The following is a 17,215-nucleotide window of genomic DNA, read 5'->3' as shown; positions in this document are numbered from 1 at the left end:
TTACTCCTGTTTTACTGCTGTCTTCAAACTTTACTCTTAAAACCAAACCCAATAATATCTGTGTGTTTCTTCAAAGTTGCTGAAAACTGAACAGAAGCTGTAGTGAAAACAAACAGAGGAACAAACTCGCTGATGTAACCTGACCTCAGGCAGCCGGGCGTGACGGCTGTGTTTGCATATGGAAATACACTTGGGTCCGTGTCCTGTAAGGGCTGATGAAAAAAGTACAGAGTGACAGAAGGACACACGGCAGATGTACGTATTTTATCTTTCATTTATTTTTACTGTAATTCTGTGTCTTCTGTCCTGCTACCTATGAATTATTAGCCAGTCAGCTATCTGGTGAACGTGGTTAAATATTTCAGTCAGTGCACATCATCATGTGAAGCTAAGACCAAATCAGCTGATTATATGGGATAATGTTGTCCTCTGAAAGGGACCACAAAACCTTTGAGAACCTTTTTACTGGACTGAGGAGACTGAAGGTTTCCCACTGCAGGCAGAACAGACTCTGTTGGAAGGACTAAAGGTGAGACATGAACCATGAATTTGGTGTTTTGTGTTTTCAGACAATCAGATGATGGTTTTATGTGCTTTGACAAAACTGTTAATGCCTCTGGGTGATGAGCTCTCTGTGTAGTTTATCATGTTTTTGATTCAGGTGGCTGGATCATTTCTGACTTTGTCAGGACGCAGAGCCCTACAGTTCTTAACATAATTATTATTCAATTAAAATGTTTTACGCCATTTAGTAACTGCATAATTTATGTTTAGTTGTTCAAACCCTTTACTTGATGGATGAAATTCAGTAGCCAGGGGCAGGAAATTCAGCAAAACATCAGAACAAGGCAGTGTTTAACCAGTTTAACCAGCTTAACCAGTCTAACAGTGTAGGCGTGTCATCAGTACAGTGAGCACCTGTATTCAAAACAATAACAGATAAGAGAAAAACAAGGAAGTGAGCTACAGAATAGTTTACTTAAGTACAGACTCAAACTCCTGAAGGATAAAGTGGTGAAAGTAAGACAAGACCTTAATGGAGAAAGAACAGAATCAGATCTTCTCCCGGTGCAGACAGCAAACAGCTGCAGACAGACAGTGTTCAGGAAGATGATGAAAAAGTGAATCTTTGATCTGATTTATATCATGTAAGTTTTTTATGCTTTTTTAAAATTTGTTTTCTATGTAATCTCCTCTTTAAAAAGTTTAATCATCACAATGATTGTTTGTTGACTCTTTCAGATTTCAGATTTTTGTTGACAAACAATGAAACCTTAATTATAATATAATATAATATAATATAAAACTATTATTATACAGGTATTTGATAGGTATTTGATAGCGATACCTTATTGCTATCAAATATCTCAATAAACAGAAAAAAATAAAATCTGTGTTTTATTCTCACTTTTCTCTCCCATCAGGTGACTGCAGGTTTTTACCAACATGGAAAGGTATCACACACAAAACCTCACATTATCGTCACTGCTAAAAGAACAAATACAGAAATGATTTCATACATGCAGTAACTCTCTACAAAAAAACTGCTCTCTGTTTTGTTCATTCAATTTAACCCTGCAAGGTTTTTCCAGCGTATGTTCCACCTGGAGATTAAAAAAGTGTATATATATAACCCTGCCTTATTCTTTTCCTCACTCCTCAGACCAGACTCTCCTGAGCCTGAGACCAGACTCAGGTCTGTAACAATGAGGGAGAGAAGCTCTCCAGAGAAAGACCGTCCTGACTTTAAAAGAAGGAAACTGACTCCTGATGAGACGTAAGAGTTAACAAAATGTTAAACGTATCTTAACTCCATGAGTAAACAGTGAGAAGGTTTGGTTTAGTCATTTATTTATTTATTTATTTATTTTTAACTTTGTTCACAAAAAGAAGAAAAGACAGTTGGATAAACAAACAGACTAAAGAGAACATTGTGAAGAGCATCAAACTTTTTAGCCTTACTGTAATATTATCACTGTGACTAGCTCCAAGTTTATCCTACTTTTTGTGTCAGAAGGCTAAAAATGTAATTTCTCTGTTCACCAGGATCACTGAGACACCAGATGCGCTTGAACCTGAACCTGGACCCAGCTGTGTGTCTTTGAAGAGTGATCGGTCAAAATATTTCATCACCAACTTTAAAGGAAGAAAGTCTGCTGCTGCTGCTGAGGAGTAAGACATTTCACATTTACCTTACAGCTCTGTGGTACACCTGGCCTCAGTCCTGAGATTGAAGAGCTCCATAAGTGAGGCTGCTTCTTTAAAAGAAAAATAAATCTATTTTAACAGCCCTGCATTCCCTGCACTGGGCATCACACTGATTATAATTTATGTGGTAATCAGCAGGAATGTGTCAGCAGTTAGTTTGACTCTTTTGACTCTGATGCAGTTGCCAGTTTTGCATAGGAAGGTGAAATGATCTGCAGCTGTATGTGTGGTGCTGGATGCCACCATATGAGCTGCTGGATTTCTCTAACTATTAAATGATTCTCATAATTCATAGTGACAAACCATCACCATGACAATCGTCAACAAAACTAATAAGGACAACAGCAAATCTTTTTTTTTAAACTTGATATTTACATTACATTCGATTGGGGTGGCTGCAGCTCAGGTGGCAGAGCAGGGCAGCCACTAATCAGAAGGTCGTGGTTCGATCCCAGGCTGCCTCCTGGCTGCATGCCAAATATCCTTGGGCAAGATACTAACCCCATGTTTGACTACTGGTGGTGGTCAGAGGGCCCGGTGGTGCCAGTGTCCGGCAGCCTCGCTTCTGTCAGTGTGCCCCAGGGCAGCTGTGGCTACAATGTAGCTTGCTATTGCCAGTGTGTGAATGACTGAATGTAGTGTGAAGCGCTTTGGGGTCCTTAGGGACTGAGCGCCATACAAATGCAGGCCATTTACCTTTTACATTACCATACCATTTACATTACATTTTTCACCAGTGGTTCCTTTTTATATGGCCTCCATGAAATAACATGACAAAATGGGTCATGTAGTAAGATGATCATTTTGTTGTTCAGCATCTGGACACTGAACACCACAGATGTAGCTGATTCAAAGTGTCATCTTACAATTTTTTAATTTGTGCATTTTAAGTTTTTTTACTCAGAAAAAAGCGTCAGCTGCTGTAAGATGCTCTTCCCTGGTGTTTGTATTTTTAAAAACGGTCAAATTTAAAATGAAACACTTCAACACATCAACACGAATCTGACTTTTTTAATGTGATGATGCAATGTGCAGGAAATATCCATAATATGGTCATTACAAGAACACTGGTACAGAACCATCACTGACCTGTTAGTCTTGGACTAGTGGAGTCTAATAAATAAGTCTATAAATTAACATAATAGGTTTGTTATAGCACAGTTGTGCTTGTTTTAATCAGGATGATCATCTAACAGTAGAAGAAGAAATCGTTGGCTTGTATTTATGTGGTAAATGGTTCTAATTTCTTCATGCAGATGAAAATTAGCCCAAGGCTATAATCTGGCATATTTAAATTTGTTAAAATGTTCATTAATATGTATTGCCCCTCTTTCTAAAAAAATAAAAATAAATAATGATGTCTCCACAGAGCTGATCAGGAGAAACTGCAGCATCAAACTGATCTGGACTCAATATTTAAGGTTTGTACATGTACACCAACCTCTGTTTGTAATTGTTTTCATGTTGCACAGTACAATATTCGTCATAAAATTATGGCAAAATTCCAGAAACAATTCAACAATGAATTAATTTTTTACTTTATTTTTATTTATGAAACACTTTTCAAAGCAAAGCTTCAGCATAACTTTATAACACGACCTGAAAATAAGGCGCAAGTACCCTTTACTTACGTGGAATTTGCAGGAAACTACAGGGAACATAAGATGTAAGATGGGGAAATAACCGAGTACTTAGAATTATTTAATTTAATTTATGTTATTATTTTATTGTTTCCTGTAAAATGAACATAAGTACAGGGTATTTTTTTTAAATTGAAAACACACACAAAACAAATCTGTGAAAAATTATTTTTACTATGAAGATCTGATTTTTGTGAATTCAGATTGTGTTGCTTATTTTCCAGATACTGGAGGGAAACATTATCATGTTTGTGAAGGACGAGCTAAAGAAGCTGCAGAATGATCTGAATCCAGATTATTCAGAGTGTCAGAGGGATGAAGAGGAGGTGTTGGACAGTGAGGAAGAGAAGCAGAGAAGGAGCAGCAGAGAGGCATTTCTGAAACTTGCAGTTAACTTCCTGAGAATAATGAAACAGGAGGAGCTGGCTGACTGTCTGCAGAGCAGTGAGAGGATTTCTCTTCATAAATTCAGTCTTTACAGGAATGAAATTGTCACATTTTCATAACACTCATGTTTCTGGTGCTTTCCTGTAGAAAATCCTGATCCACTTTGTGAGAATACATTTAAATGTAACCTAAAGAAGAAGTTCCAGTGTGTCTCTGAGGGGATTGCTAAACCAGGAAACCAAACCACTCTAAATGAGATCTACACAGAGCTCTACATCACAGAGGGAGGGACCGGAGAGGTCAACACTGAACATGAGGTCAGACAGATTGAAACGTTCTCCTGGAAACCAAACAGACCAGAAACAACAATCAGGTGTGAAGACATCTTTAAAGCTTCGACTGAAAGAGACAAACCAATCAGAACAGTTCTGACCAAAGGAGTGGCTGGCATCGGGAAAACATTCCTGACACAAAAGTTCACTTTGGACTGGAATGAAGACAAGACCAACCAGGACATCCAGTTCATGTTTCCATTCCCATTCAGAGAGCTGAATTCACTGAAGGATAAAAAGTTCAGCTTAGTGGGACTTATTCATCACTTCTTCACTGAAATCAAAGAAGCAGGAATCTGTAACTTTAAAAAGTTCAAAGTTGTGTTCATCTTTGATAGTCTGGATGAATGTCGACTTCCTCTGAACTTCCACATCACTGAGATCCTCACTGATGTTACAGAGTCCACATCAGTGGATGTGCTGCTGACAAACCTCATCAGGGGAAAGTTGCTTCCTTCTGCTCACATCTGAATAACCACACGACCTGCAGCAGCCAATCAGATTCCTGCTGAGTATATAGACATGGTTACAGAGATCAGAGGGTTCACTGACCCAAAGAAGGAAGAGTACTTCAGGAAGAGACTCAGAGACAAGGAAGAGGCCAACACCATAATCTCTCACATCAAGACATCACGAAGCCTCCACATCATGTGTCACATCCCAATCTTCTGCTGGATCACTGCTACAGTTCTAGAGAGTTTGTTAAAAACCAAACAGGCTGGAGGAAAGCTGCCCAAGACACTGACTGAGATGTACATTCACTTCCTGGTGGTTCAGACCAAACTGAAGAACATCAAGTATGATGGAGGAGCTGAGACAGATCCTCTCTGGAGTCCAGAGAGCAGGAAGATGATTGAAGCACTGGGGAAACTGGCGTTTCAGGAGCTGCAGAAAGGAAACCTGATCTTCTATGAATCAGACCTGACAGAGTGTGGCATTGATGTCAGAGAAGCCTCAGTGTACTCAGGAGTGTTCACACAGATCTTTAAAGAAGAGAGAGGGCTGTACCAAGAGAAAGTTTACTGTTTTGTCCATCTGAGCATTCAGGAGTTTTTAGCTGCTCTTCATGTGCATCTGACATTCACCAACTCTGGTATCAACCTGCTGGAGGAAGAAGAAACAGCCTCAGTGCAGACTGGAGAATCTTCAGTAAGACAGTTCTACCAGAGTGCCGTGGACAAGGCCTTACAAAGTCCAAATGGACATCTGGACATGTTTCTCCGGTTCCTCCTTGGTCTTTCACTGCAGACCAATCAGAATCTCTTACAAGGCCTGCTCACACAAACAGGAAACAGCTCACAGATAAATCAGGAAACAGCTCAGTATGTTAAAAAAAAGATGAATGGCGCTCTCTCTCCTGAGAAAAGCATCAATCTGTTCCACTGTCTGAATGAATTGAATGATGACTCTGTAGTGAAGGAGGTCCAGCATCAACTGAGTTTAGGACAACTGTCTAAAGTTGATCTCTCTCCTGCTCAGTGGTCAGCTCTGGTCTTCGTCTTACTGTCATCAGAAACAGGTGTGGATGAGTTTGACTTGAGGAAATATTCAGCTTCAGAAGCGGCTCTTCTGCAGCTGCCGCCAGTGGTCAAAGCCTGTAAGAAAGCCCAGTAAGTATCCAGTTTAATCCTGGCAAGACATTGCTTTAAAGTATTTATTTCAAAAGTTTGGAAAGTTCACTGCTATTCATGTCTGTCTAGGTTAAGCGGCTGTAACCTCACAGAGAGAAGCTGTCAAACTCTTTCCTCAATTCTAAGTTCTCAGTCCTCCAGCCTGAGAGAGCTGGACATGAGTAACAACAACCTCCAGGACTCAGGAGTGAAGCTGCTTTGTGTTGGACTTGGGAATCCACACTGTGTGCTGGAAACTCTCAGGTTAGCTGACTCTTTGTTTCAGGAGATTTGGATATTTCACAACAACTGTCATTATTTTATAGATTTAAGATGTTGTTTCTGTTCTGGTGTAAGCTCTGAAAGAGCACAGTAGTAGAGAAAGACACACACACACACACACACACACACACACACACAAACAAACAAACATAACTTTATTTATGTCTGTCCATCATAGTATAAAATAAAATGTAATAATATTTTTTCCATGTTTTTAAACAGAGTCCTTAAAAGCCTTTTTTAAAACTACTTTAACTGAAATCAGAATCTGTTCATATGACTGCATGTGCATCATCAAATGCAGAGCAGTTCCTTACATTGTTGTATGTGTTTTAAGGTTGTCAGGCTGTCAGATCACAGGAACAGGCTTCACTTCTCTGGCCACAGCTCTGCGCTCCAATCCCTCCTTTTTGAAAGAGCTGGACTTGAGCTATAATCATCCAGGAGACTCAGGAATGAAGCTTTTGTCTGCTCAACAGCAGGATCCACATGTGAAACTGGACATACTCTGGTAGGAAAACAGGAAATAAAGCTGAAAATATATTTTTTCCAACATTTTGTAAGGAAGAGCAGATATTTACTTGAATTCATTTAAGGGTTTATTGTAACCACTGACCTGATGGCCCGTAATATAGTCTGTATGTCCAGTCAAATGGGCAACTGTGTGGCTGAATGACTCAGAACCAATCACAGTAAAGCTCATCTGTGAGTCAAAATCACAAAATCAATCATCTCTAACATTTTCTTGTCTTGCTGGTCAAAAGTGGTGCTCAAACATATCCCAGCTGTCACAGTCTTTGCCAAGCAGTTGCATACTGTGATATCATTCACAATAAGTGGTCATCTTGTTGATCTACTTGAGCTCAGTGGGTGAACAGGCGACCATATGCCGTATGGCCGGAGAGCAGTAGGCCTGGGTTCAAGCAGCCTTTTGCTGCATGTCTTTTCCTCTTCCTCTCACCACTTTCCTGCCTATCTACAATATATCTATCCAATTATGGACAAAAAAGTAAAGTAAGTGATAACCTTAACTCTAAGTTTACCTTAACCTTTAATTCAAGAGAGAGGCAAAACTGACTTTTTTCAAATTAGTTTTTGCTCTGTATCAGATCGATTATTTTCTTTGTTTCCAGACTGCCAAGTTTTGAGAAAATAATTGACTAAAAACAAATAAACAAGGCTGGGATCATGATGAGTTAGGCCTCGAAAAGTGTTTAAAATCAAATGAAATAGGCACCCACAACCTTATGACTGCATGACCTTGCAACCTCATTAAGGTTGACAATTGAGATTGTGCATTTCAATAAAAGATTGAGGTATTTACCCCAATCACACCCCATCAGGATTCATCATCATTGCCCACGAGCGTTGCCTCTCTCATTGTGTGTAAAGGTTGGCTGTGTGGCAAGATTAGTTAGACCCAAAATGCAGGACATGGGATACAAGGTGATTAAAAGGAAGCTTTATTGCTGAGCTTAACAAAATACAAATTAAAGTTGCTCAGGAAATGCAGAAATACACAAGGAGGAATACACAGCTTGAGGGAGAATGTAACAAATAGCTTGGGATGGGACCCTTGATACTGATGTTTGAAACTGTGTCGATCTTATGAAGTTCAGTTGTTTTACTACACTGCTTTAAAGTGTTGCTCACAACACCAACATCACATAACCATCGTGTTATAGGCCTTCTATAGGGTCTATTTTATACAGAAAAGTAGAGACTGGAGACATAAGTTGTGGAGGCTCTTCCTTGTCTTTCTATTACACAGAATTTTATACCATTGTTTTCTGTTCATTTATACACACGTTCCTCTTTCCTTCAGTCATTCCTCTTGTGACAAAAAACATCATATTCAATCAGGTTCACATGTTAAACCCACTTGGTCGCATTGTTTTTTTCACAAGTATAGATCTACAAAATAATTTAATAATTATTTACAATAAATCTGTAACTAAATCCTGCTGCTGTCCAGCTTCAACAATATCTCTGTGCAGTAATATTAGCACTGCGAATAACCTGCTTATTATAACTGTTACAAACTCTTTATACCTTAAAAGATTAAACACTATATTTGCAAACAATAAACAAACATATTCTATAGTTGTCCAAAAGTAAATATAAACCAGTCTATTTACATTTAGCAATATAATGAGTAATAATGAGGTTATGTTGAAATCATCAACTGTAAAACTTCTACTAACATCAGGTTAAAATTATGTCTCAGAGCTACATGTGCTACGAAATAAAACAGATGTAGTAAGACCCACCACGTCTTTACACTACAAGTGGAATTGTGGCGACGCCACGCAATTTTCATAACCTTAACTGAAAAGTGCAATACAGCAGTGAACCAAAGGCTTTTACATCAGTAAATGTTTCCAGCAGATTACAACTGTGACCATACACTTGTAGGTGTCACAATAGCTAAGTGTGGTTTTGATGTGTTTAACCCTGACAAGTTCTGACAAGTGTCTTTGTCATAGTTCTTGGTCTGCGATGGGGGGTTTGAGTTTATTTTGGGATTGTTGACACTTTACTTTATTAACCTCTTAAGCCCCTTAAGCCTAACTGATCTCCTGCCTTTTGCCCCCGTATCAGGGGGCGTTGGGGCTTAAGAGGTTAAGATGATTTAGGTTTGGGTTTTAGTTTTCCTAATGTCTTTAAGTTTATTCATGTGTCCCCCAGTCATGTCTTTGTGTTTCATCTCGCTTTTCTGTTCCCGTTTTCCCCTCCATGTGTTTCTTTCCATGTCTCCTCTGTCTGTCATGTCCATCCATGTCTCTTTTCCTCAGCCATTATGTCTCTTTGCCTGCTCTGTGTCCCTCCGTCCCCCCCTCTCTGTCTCTCGCTCACTCCCTCTCCCTCCAGGCCTCGTCTCCCTTAGTTGTTCCCATGTTTCTCTCCTTGTGTTCAATCCTTTCTACCTAATCTGTCATGTCCATCCCTGTCTATTTCCTCCCCCTGCCCCTTTGTCAAGCCTTTGTCTCTTGGTCTGTGTCTCAGTGTGTTTCCTGTTTTATTTTGACAATCTCAAGTTCTGTGTTCAGTGTGTGCAGTCCTGCTTCCTCCTGTCAGATGACACCTAATTCGTTCCTGCTGTGTTCCCCATGTTTTTCCACTAGAACAAGTGGGCTGTTTTCCGTTATTTTGCAAATGTACACAGCAAATCCAGCATGTCCAAATTAACACTGTTGGATTTGATTTCAACACTATTAAAGTGTCTATATGGGTCCACACCAGAGAGTGTTAATTTAACTCTTTTTGGAGAGTTGGTACGTTAACTCTGATTTAGTGTTAAACACCAAATCTGTCTGGAGTTGATAATTTAACACAGGGTATTAGCCAAGCTTTTTTCAAGGCTGTGGTATTTGCCCGCAAACAATACCTTTCAGCTAGCTAAAACAGAATGTTATGCTATCAGCGAGCAACATGGCTAATGCCTTTCACACAGCTTTGTCTCAACTCCAAAGAGCCACAGAAGTAAAAGCTAATAGAAATAATTGAAACAATCTTTGGAAAAATGACTTACCAAGCATGGCAAACAACTCAAATATGTAGAGCAAAATGTTCTGAAACGGCTTCACTTCAGCTTCGATTGGAGCCGTGCTGGGGGCGGAGTCTGTGAATTTACTCTGTTGGTGTCGTAGCCCCTCTAGGAGTTCAGAGTTAAGAGGTCAAGAGTTAATGTTTCCATTGTAACACCTCCAGATTTGACATAGAAACACTCATTTTTAACACTCGATTTTAACTACTATCATTTTACACCTCAGAGTTACATTAAAAGAATTTGACTCTACTTAGAGTAAAATTAACTCTACTTTTGCAAGAAGACTATTAACACCAAAACATTTAACACTTTTGAATTTGCTGTGTACTGTTTATAAGGTTGGTGAAACCTGCAGTCAGCTGAGCCTGAAGAAGTCACATGGATGGGTGACAAAACGTTTCTCCCACTGAAAATGCAAAGTCCAGATAAACAGAATTGATTTTTTGATATTATGTAACCCTTTTGTTTCATTTCCCTTTATTACCAGATGTATTGCCATACATGCCAATGTTTTGGGTCAGATTGTTTTCTCAGACTTAGTCTCAGTCTGGAGCCCCAAAAGGTTGATTCTGTTCACCTGGATGTAATGTTTTCAGTGGGACAAACGTTTTGTCACTCATCCAAGTGACTTCTTTAATCTGAGCTGATTGCAGGTTTCCCCAACCTTATATACAGTTCAATGCGTAATGACTGAAACTAGCACATGTGAACAATAGGCTGTGAGGAGTTTCCCACTGAAAACGTTACATCCAGATGAACAGAATCAACCTTTTGGGATTTACTTACCTGGATGATTGAGCATGCATCAAGACATCTCAGTCTGGAGCTTACGTGTACCGTTACACCAATAAATGCAGAACCACCCTAATCTTTGGAACAGGATTTTGACTTTCCTATTGTAAAGAAAAAAAAAGTGAAGCAAGTAGTTGTTATTTATGCAGAGCAGATATAGTCATGTGAGAAAATTAAGAATTCTTCTTCAAAGTTCCTCTTAAGTTATTTGATTCCTACTCATGGCTAAGCGGATGCTACAAGTGTGAACTGTTTTGCACCGTGTCATTTATACAGGATTTTGGCTTTTTATTTACATGTCTAATTCTTTTCAATTTTCTCAGGTTGTATTTAGGTAATTTAAGAACCTTGTACAGACCAGTTGGTTTCTTTTTTAAAAAATTTACTTTGATATATAAATCCATAGAACTGGAAGTGCATTATCGTTTTCATTTTATTATGGAATAAAAGGAAACAAGATTATTTTTCTAGAAAAGATTACTCAGACAATGTAAAGGCATGTTTTCACACTAAAAGATAAAATTCTCATTTCAGTGTGGAGCCTCAAGGAGTCCAGTGGATGAGACCAGGTCTAAGGAAATGTGATTATTTTTGATGTATCAGTTCTATTTACACCATGTTGTACTGTGTTCACATTTCTTACACTTTAGTTGTACCTCTGCCAAATATATGTAATCATGAATTTTACAAAAAAGTTACATATCTTCTTACTTACTTACTAAGTAGAAACCAATTTCTGATGGTAACACACTCTTAAAAAATCAAAAACTTTTGCATACTGGATCTTCTTCATACATTAACATGAAAACCATGCAAATTAAGTTAAATGTGTTTTTGAGAGACCATTTGCACTGTGTCTCACTGTCCCCTTTAGATTTCTGTGACCTGACGCTGGATCTAAACACAGCACACAGGAACCTCAAACTGTCTGACAACAACAAGAAGGTCACACACGTGAAAGAAGACCAGCTGTATCCTGATCATGATCATAGGTTTGATCACTGGCCTCAGCTGCTCTGTACCAACAGTCTGACTGGTCGCTGTTACTGGGAGGTCGAGTGGAGTGGAGAGGTTCGTATCAGTGTAGCTTGTGTAGGAATTGGACGGAAAGGAGACGGCGATGACAGCAGGTTTGGAAGGACTGATCAGTCCTGGAGTCTCTACTGCAGTAATGATGATGGTTACTTTGGAAATTACAATTACGCATCAATAGTGATCGCTGTCCCCTCCTCGATTGTCTCTCACAAATTAGCAGTGTATGTGGACTACCCTGCAGGCACTGTGTCCTTTTACAGTGTCCTCCCTGACAGACTGATCCACCTGCACACTTTCAACACCAAATTCACTGAAGCACTATATGCTGGGTTTCATTTAAGGTCACCTGGTTCCACTGTCTCTTTCTGTGACGGCTCAGAGTGAACTTACTGCGACAAGACACATTCTCACATTAGTGTGGAGCACCCAAAATTTAGTAATACATGTACAATGACAATAAAGAGCTATTCTACTCTATTGAGCTTCATTTGTTTACCAAAAATGCTTCTAGATAAATTATGACTTTGTACTTTGTTTAGTTTTTTTTAACTTTCATCTACTGAAACTACTTGACCTGTTAAAGGTTAAGTTTATCTTTGGGATGGCGAGCGAAATGCATCTCTGGATCCTCCAGTATGGTGATGCTAGAGCAACCAGGAGCTTTTTGTTTTGTTTTGTTTTTTTAATAATAGGCAGTGAAATCTCAGAGCATTCTCATTCCCAACACACAACATACCGATGATTTGTCACATAGCATTGATATGTTACGTGTTGTATAAATGCACACTTCATGTCTCAATTTGTATTTTATACTATTTTTTATCGCAAGAATAAAATCTGTGACAGAGTTTCTATTCGTGTGTTTTATCTGTGAACATGCATGCAAACTGATATTTAAAAAAAGAAATGAAAAAAATCAAACTATTCCTTATTTATTTATTTTTTTACAGATGCTTGTTATTATACTTAAAACCTTTAGAGTACATTTTCTAACCTTTAACCAAAAAGTAAAATTATGGAGGACATTTTCACATGATGGCCTTGATTTACCAGCAAAAATATACTTTTAATTTATCTAAATAAAGCAAACCCTCACATATTCATGGAAATGAAAAACTAGAAAACAGCTGTCAGTTTAGAAAAAAGAGAGAAGCTACTTGTTCCTCTGTTGCCAGAAGAGTAATGATAAATGGACTGATTGTTACACAGCACTTTGCTACGACCCCAAAGTGCTTTAAACAACATGTCCCATTCAACCAAACACTTTCTTCTATGCTTTTATCTAACCCCTAACATGGAAGCATTGGAGAGCAACTTGGGGTTAGTATCTTGCACAAGGATATTTGGCATGCAGACTCGTGTAATCAGGGATCAAACCACCAACCTTTCAGTCAGTAGACTGGCTCTACCTCCTGAGTTACAGCCACCACTGAAGCCTAATAACCTGTTTTAGAAGAAGCTGGTCAGGATATGGATTTGTTGGCATCTTCACTTGAAAAAAGGTTGGTTTTATGAATGTAAATGTAGAGGAGTGGAGACTGATGTAAAAGTACACTGTGATACAGCTCTGAGGTATTTTAAAAGCAACTTATGTATAACAGTAGCAGCACCTACTTTCTATATGTACATAACTGGCCTATTATTTACCAAACAGATTGAGTGAAAGTGCTATAAACAAACTCAAAGGAGCTAGTATCTTATCTGTAACTTTGAGGTCACGTGATTTGACCTATGACCTATTTTTTCTCTTAAGGATAGCGATGCAGTGATATGTGCCTGTGTCGTTGAGTCTCAGATGACTTAAGAAGACACTCAAGCCATCCGTTCCAGGTGAACTGAATGATACTGTCATCCTCTGTAGTGCTCATCTGGATACGCCTCAGTGTTAGTCTCACTGTTATAGAATAAACATGTGTTTTCCTTTTCACATTCATTAGGTCTTTTTGCAGGAAGTCAGGAGGCTTGTTAGTGTTGAAATTTTGAGCCATGTTATTGTGATGTTGCTCTTTTGCTCAGCTTTGTAGACGTATTCTGCACTCAGTGAAATTAGCCTGATCTGCAGAGGTTAAACGGAAATATATAAACAGAATAAAATGGTAATTATGATAAAAGGCAGACAGAACTTATAAATAAATGAGAAATAATGAACAGGTGAAGCCTTTAAAGAGAGCATTTAAACTCAGTATGCATAATGTGATTTGTAAGTAGACTCTCAGAACTGAAGAAGCTTCTCAGGTGAGAGGTGAGACATCTTCAAGAAACTTAAAGAAGTCCAGACACTTCTCTTTCCAAGCTCCTTAGAGTAGACTCATTATGCGTTTCCTTATTTCCTGTCATATAGAGCTATACTGTTTCAGCAATGGATGAGTGCATTAGATATGACCATGATATTTAACAATGTTAAATAAAAAGGTCATTATGTATAGAAGTAATACCAGTGAGCCGGAGCCTCAGGCTTCTTTTCTACTCATACTCTCTATGATATCATAAAGACAGGATATCCTTAGTAAAGGTACCTAAAGCACACATGCACTGGATTTGAGCCACACACACATGCTGTTTAAATCTTCTATTAAATGGGCCAGCCAACCAAGGAAAGTTAGCTTAGATGCAGAGGAGGAAAAACTTTTTGTCTCAGGCAAAAGAGAAACTGACGCCAGTGCTCTAGTTTTTAGTTTCCATGTCCACAACCCTCATGGTTGTGTGCATTTCCTTGTGTTTTCCCTGTGTCTCCCTGTGCCTTAGTTTTAGGTCATTCCAGTATAGTTTTGGATCACTACTTGCTTTTCTGTTAATGAAGTTGAGTCTTTGAGTTTAACCTTGTGTTGAGAGTCCTGTGTTTGGGTCCACTCCTGCCTACACACAGACGTTCCCTGACAGATCGATGCAACACAGAACAGAGGAAAACTCAGACATAAATACCCAAAAGGTAATAAGGGAAGCGGAAGCACACAGGGAACACAGCTGAGGATAATTACACGTGGCAGGATGGGGAGGACATGAAAACTGAAAACACTCACACCAGACACGGACTTTCAATGCAACACAGGAAGTACACAGAGATAGCCTGGAGGGAAAGAGAGAACAAGGAGGAGCACATGACGGGATGATGAAAACACAGAACACAAGGCACCAGAACAAACATCACAATATAAACAGTTACACAGAGGTAGACAAAGAGGGCAACCTATTAAATACACAGGGAACTAAAATGGGAATACAGGAAACCCGAACTAGAACACTAGACACTATGGGATAAACTAAGATTAACAAAGAGAACCTTAAACATGATTCACAATACAAAATTATAAAGACACAAAGAATTCAAAGTGCTGGGTCGAGTGACCCAGGATCCTGACACTGTTGGTAAATGGAGACGTGTTTGTTTAGTAATGACAGAGTGAGAAGTGATTTTTAATATGTTTGATTAAAAAATCTTCTGAAATGAACTCTTTACTAGAAACTTGTAAGATAATTGAAGCCACTGAACAGGCTTTGTTGTGTTGAATGTCTGAGTGAACTGTGAAATATGTCTTGATGCATTCTCAATCATCCAGGAAAGTAAATCTCCAAAAGTTGATTCTGTTCATCTGGACGTAGCGTTTTGTGGGAGAAACCAAGTGACTTCCTCAGTCTCAGCTGACTGCAGGTTTCCCCAAATCTTATAAACAGTACATTTGCATAATGACTGAAACCAGCCCACTGAAGGAGCAATGGGCTGGGAGGTCAGTTCCTTCATCATAATTATGCAAATTCTCATGACCATTGATCAACAACCACTGACCAAAACCCACTGATCAAAGACCATGAGTACCATTCACAGAGAGTTGGGGAATGGCTGCAATCACACATTGTAAGATGGCGAAAGATGTACCCTTAGGCCCCCTCCTCGATTCAGAGATGGTCTTTCCCTTTTCACGTAAATGGCCTCCTTGACTCCGCGCTCAAACCAGCGTTCCTCCCTGTCCAAGATGAGGATGTACACATCTTGGACAGGGCGGGCGCATCGAGGGCCCTCGCACTAGCTTTGAGTATATGTGTAGGGATGGGTATTGATAAGATTTTCACGATTCCAATTCCATTTTCGATTCTGTTTAACGATTCGATTCTTTATCGATTCTTTTTAAAAAAGGAGAACACTAAGGTCGATTAGCTAAGAACTTTGTTTTATATCTTCTCTTTGAACAAGATAGAAATTTAGGAGTAACATGGCCTTACAAACCCAACAGTGAAATCTTAAGAGATCCACAGCCTACGGCTCTTCAATGGGGTGTCACAGGGTCCCTCTCCTCACCTTTGTCCTGATGTATGAAATTACAGGTGTGTCAAAGCCCCGAGCAGATCATGTCATTTTATGGGCGCAGGTTTTCTTTGCCCTGTAAGAAGTCAGCTGATTCATGCTAATTGTAGCTTTAAGAGCACATTTGCCTGTGAGATTGTGAATCTGCTGCAGCACTCGCCAAACTGACTCTTGTGAGCATGGTAGCTGCTTTGTGTGATTCACTTCTGGGTTCTGTGAGCATGGGTTGTTCAACTTATGCCTAAGGAACTGAATTTCATGAGTGGGCATTGAACACCTGCACCCATAAACGTACAGTACATCGTTTCATTCGTTATGATGTTTTAAGTTGCAGGAGAATGTTGACATAAATATAATTTCATGTTAGTCCCTCCTACAAAAGAGCCCACCTCCTGCAGCCTCCTCTCTTCTCCATGTGAGCTCCTGGTGCATGTTAGGGAAGGAGTAATCCTTCACTATTTATTTAATTATCAACTGAGATTAATTTCTGGCACAAAGGCAGGAAGATGGAGGACAGTGGACACTTCAGGTCCAAAAACCTTACACAATGGCAGCATGAAGCTAAAACGGAGGATTCACAAACTACTGTGTGACATCATGTTGGCTGCAGTCATCTTTTACATAGATGCTAGTCTTGCCTCGTGGCAAGAAGGTTTTGGTTTTAAACCCAAACAAAGACGCCATCAACATAAAATAGATGCTAAATAGACGATCTTAGCATGCAGCCTTCTCAAGAGTTTGACTTGCTGGTTAAATAAAGATTAAAACACAGCTCTAAACTATGAGTGCTTCCTCCATGTGGACAGAGGAAGCACACAATAAGAAGAACTACCAGCCTGAGATACAACAAGGCCCAGAAGAAGATAAATAAAGATCATTTCTAAGAGTGAATCATGCAAAACTACTCTAGTCCAATAATAGTCAAAGGGAGCTGGAAATGAGCCGAATATGTGCACATGAACCAATCATGCGAACCAATCAGCGACTCTTATTCAGAAACACTACACAGAAACTTACTGTGCAACACTGAACAAGGAATAATTCTCTGTTCATGAATAAATCATTGTATCAAGTATTAG

General features: G+C 39.2%; 1 long non-coding RNA gene and 1 pseudogene across 2 annotated transcripts; one reads left to right on the top strand and one right to left on the bottom strand.

Annotated features, from left to right (window-relative positions):
- The first annotated feature begins 436 nt into the window (after positions 1-436).
- On the top strand, positions 437-12,672 carry LOC146579412 (protein NLRC3-like; annotated as a pseudogene). Its single transcript, XR_014891587.1, has 11 exons — positions 437-529; positions 1,425-1,454; positions 1,664-1,777; positions 2,047-2,172; positions 3,578-3,629; positions 4,073-4,292; positions 4,383-6,177; positions 6,268-6,441; positions 6,797-6,970; positions 11,336-11,370; positions 11,676-12,672. The product of XR_014891587.1 is annotated as a protein NLRC3-like (transcript).
- LOC146579413 (uncharacterized) lies at positions 3,845-10,119 on the bottom strand. The gene is made up of 4 exons (XR_014891610.1): positions 9,992-10,119; positions 7,076-7,162; positions 6,777-6,967; positions 3,845-6,162 (listed from the first exon to the last, which is right to left on the bottom strand). It is a non-coding gene; the product is annotated as an uncharacterized LOC146579413 (long non-coding RNA).
- Positions 12,673-17,215: the final 4,543 nt, after the last annotated feature.

The sequence above is a fragment of the Mchenga conophoros genome, linkage group LG3 (genome assembly GCF_057382185.1).
Source record: "Mchenga conophoros isolate Kocher_MC1m ecotype Shallow Benthic linkage group LG3, M_conophoros_male_GT1.1, whole genome shotgun sequence".
Classification (NCBI taxonomy): domain Eukaryota; kingdom Metazoa; phylum Chordata; class Actinopteri; order Cichliformes; family Cichlidae; genus Mchenga; species Mchenga conophoros.
Note: the sequence above shows the minus strand (reverse complement) of the source record. Positions and strands in the feature narration are given on the sequence as shown.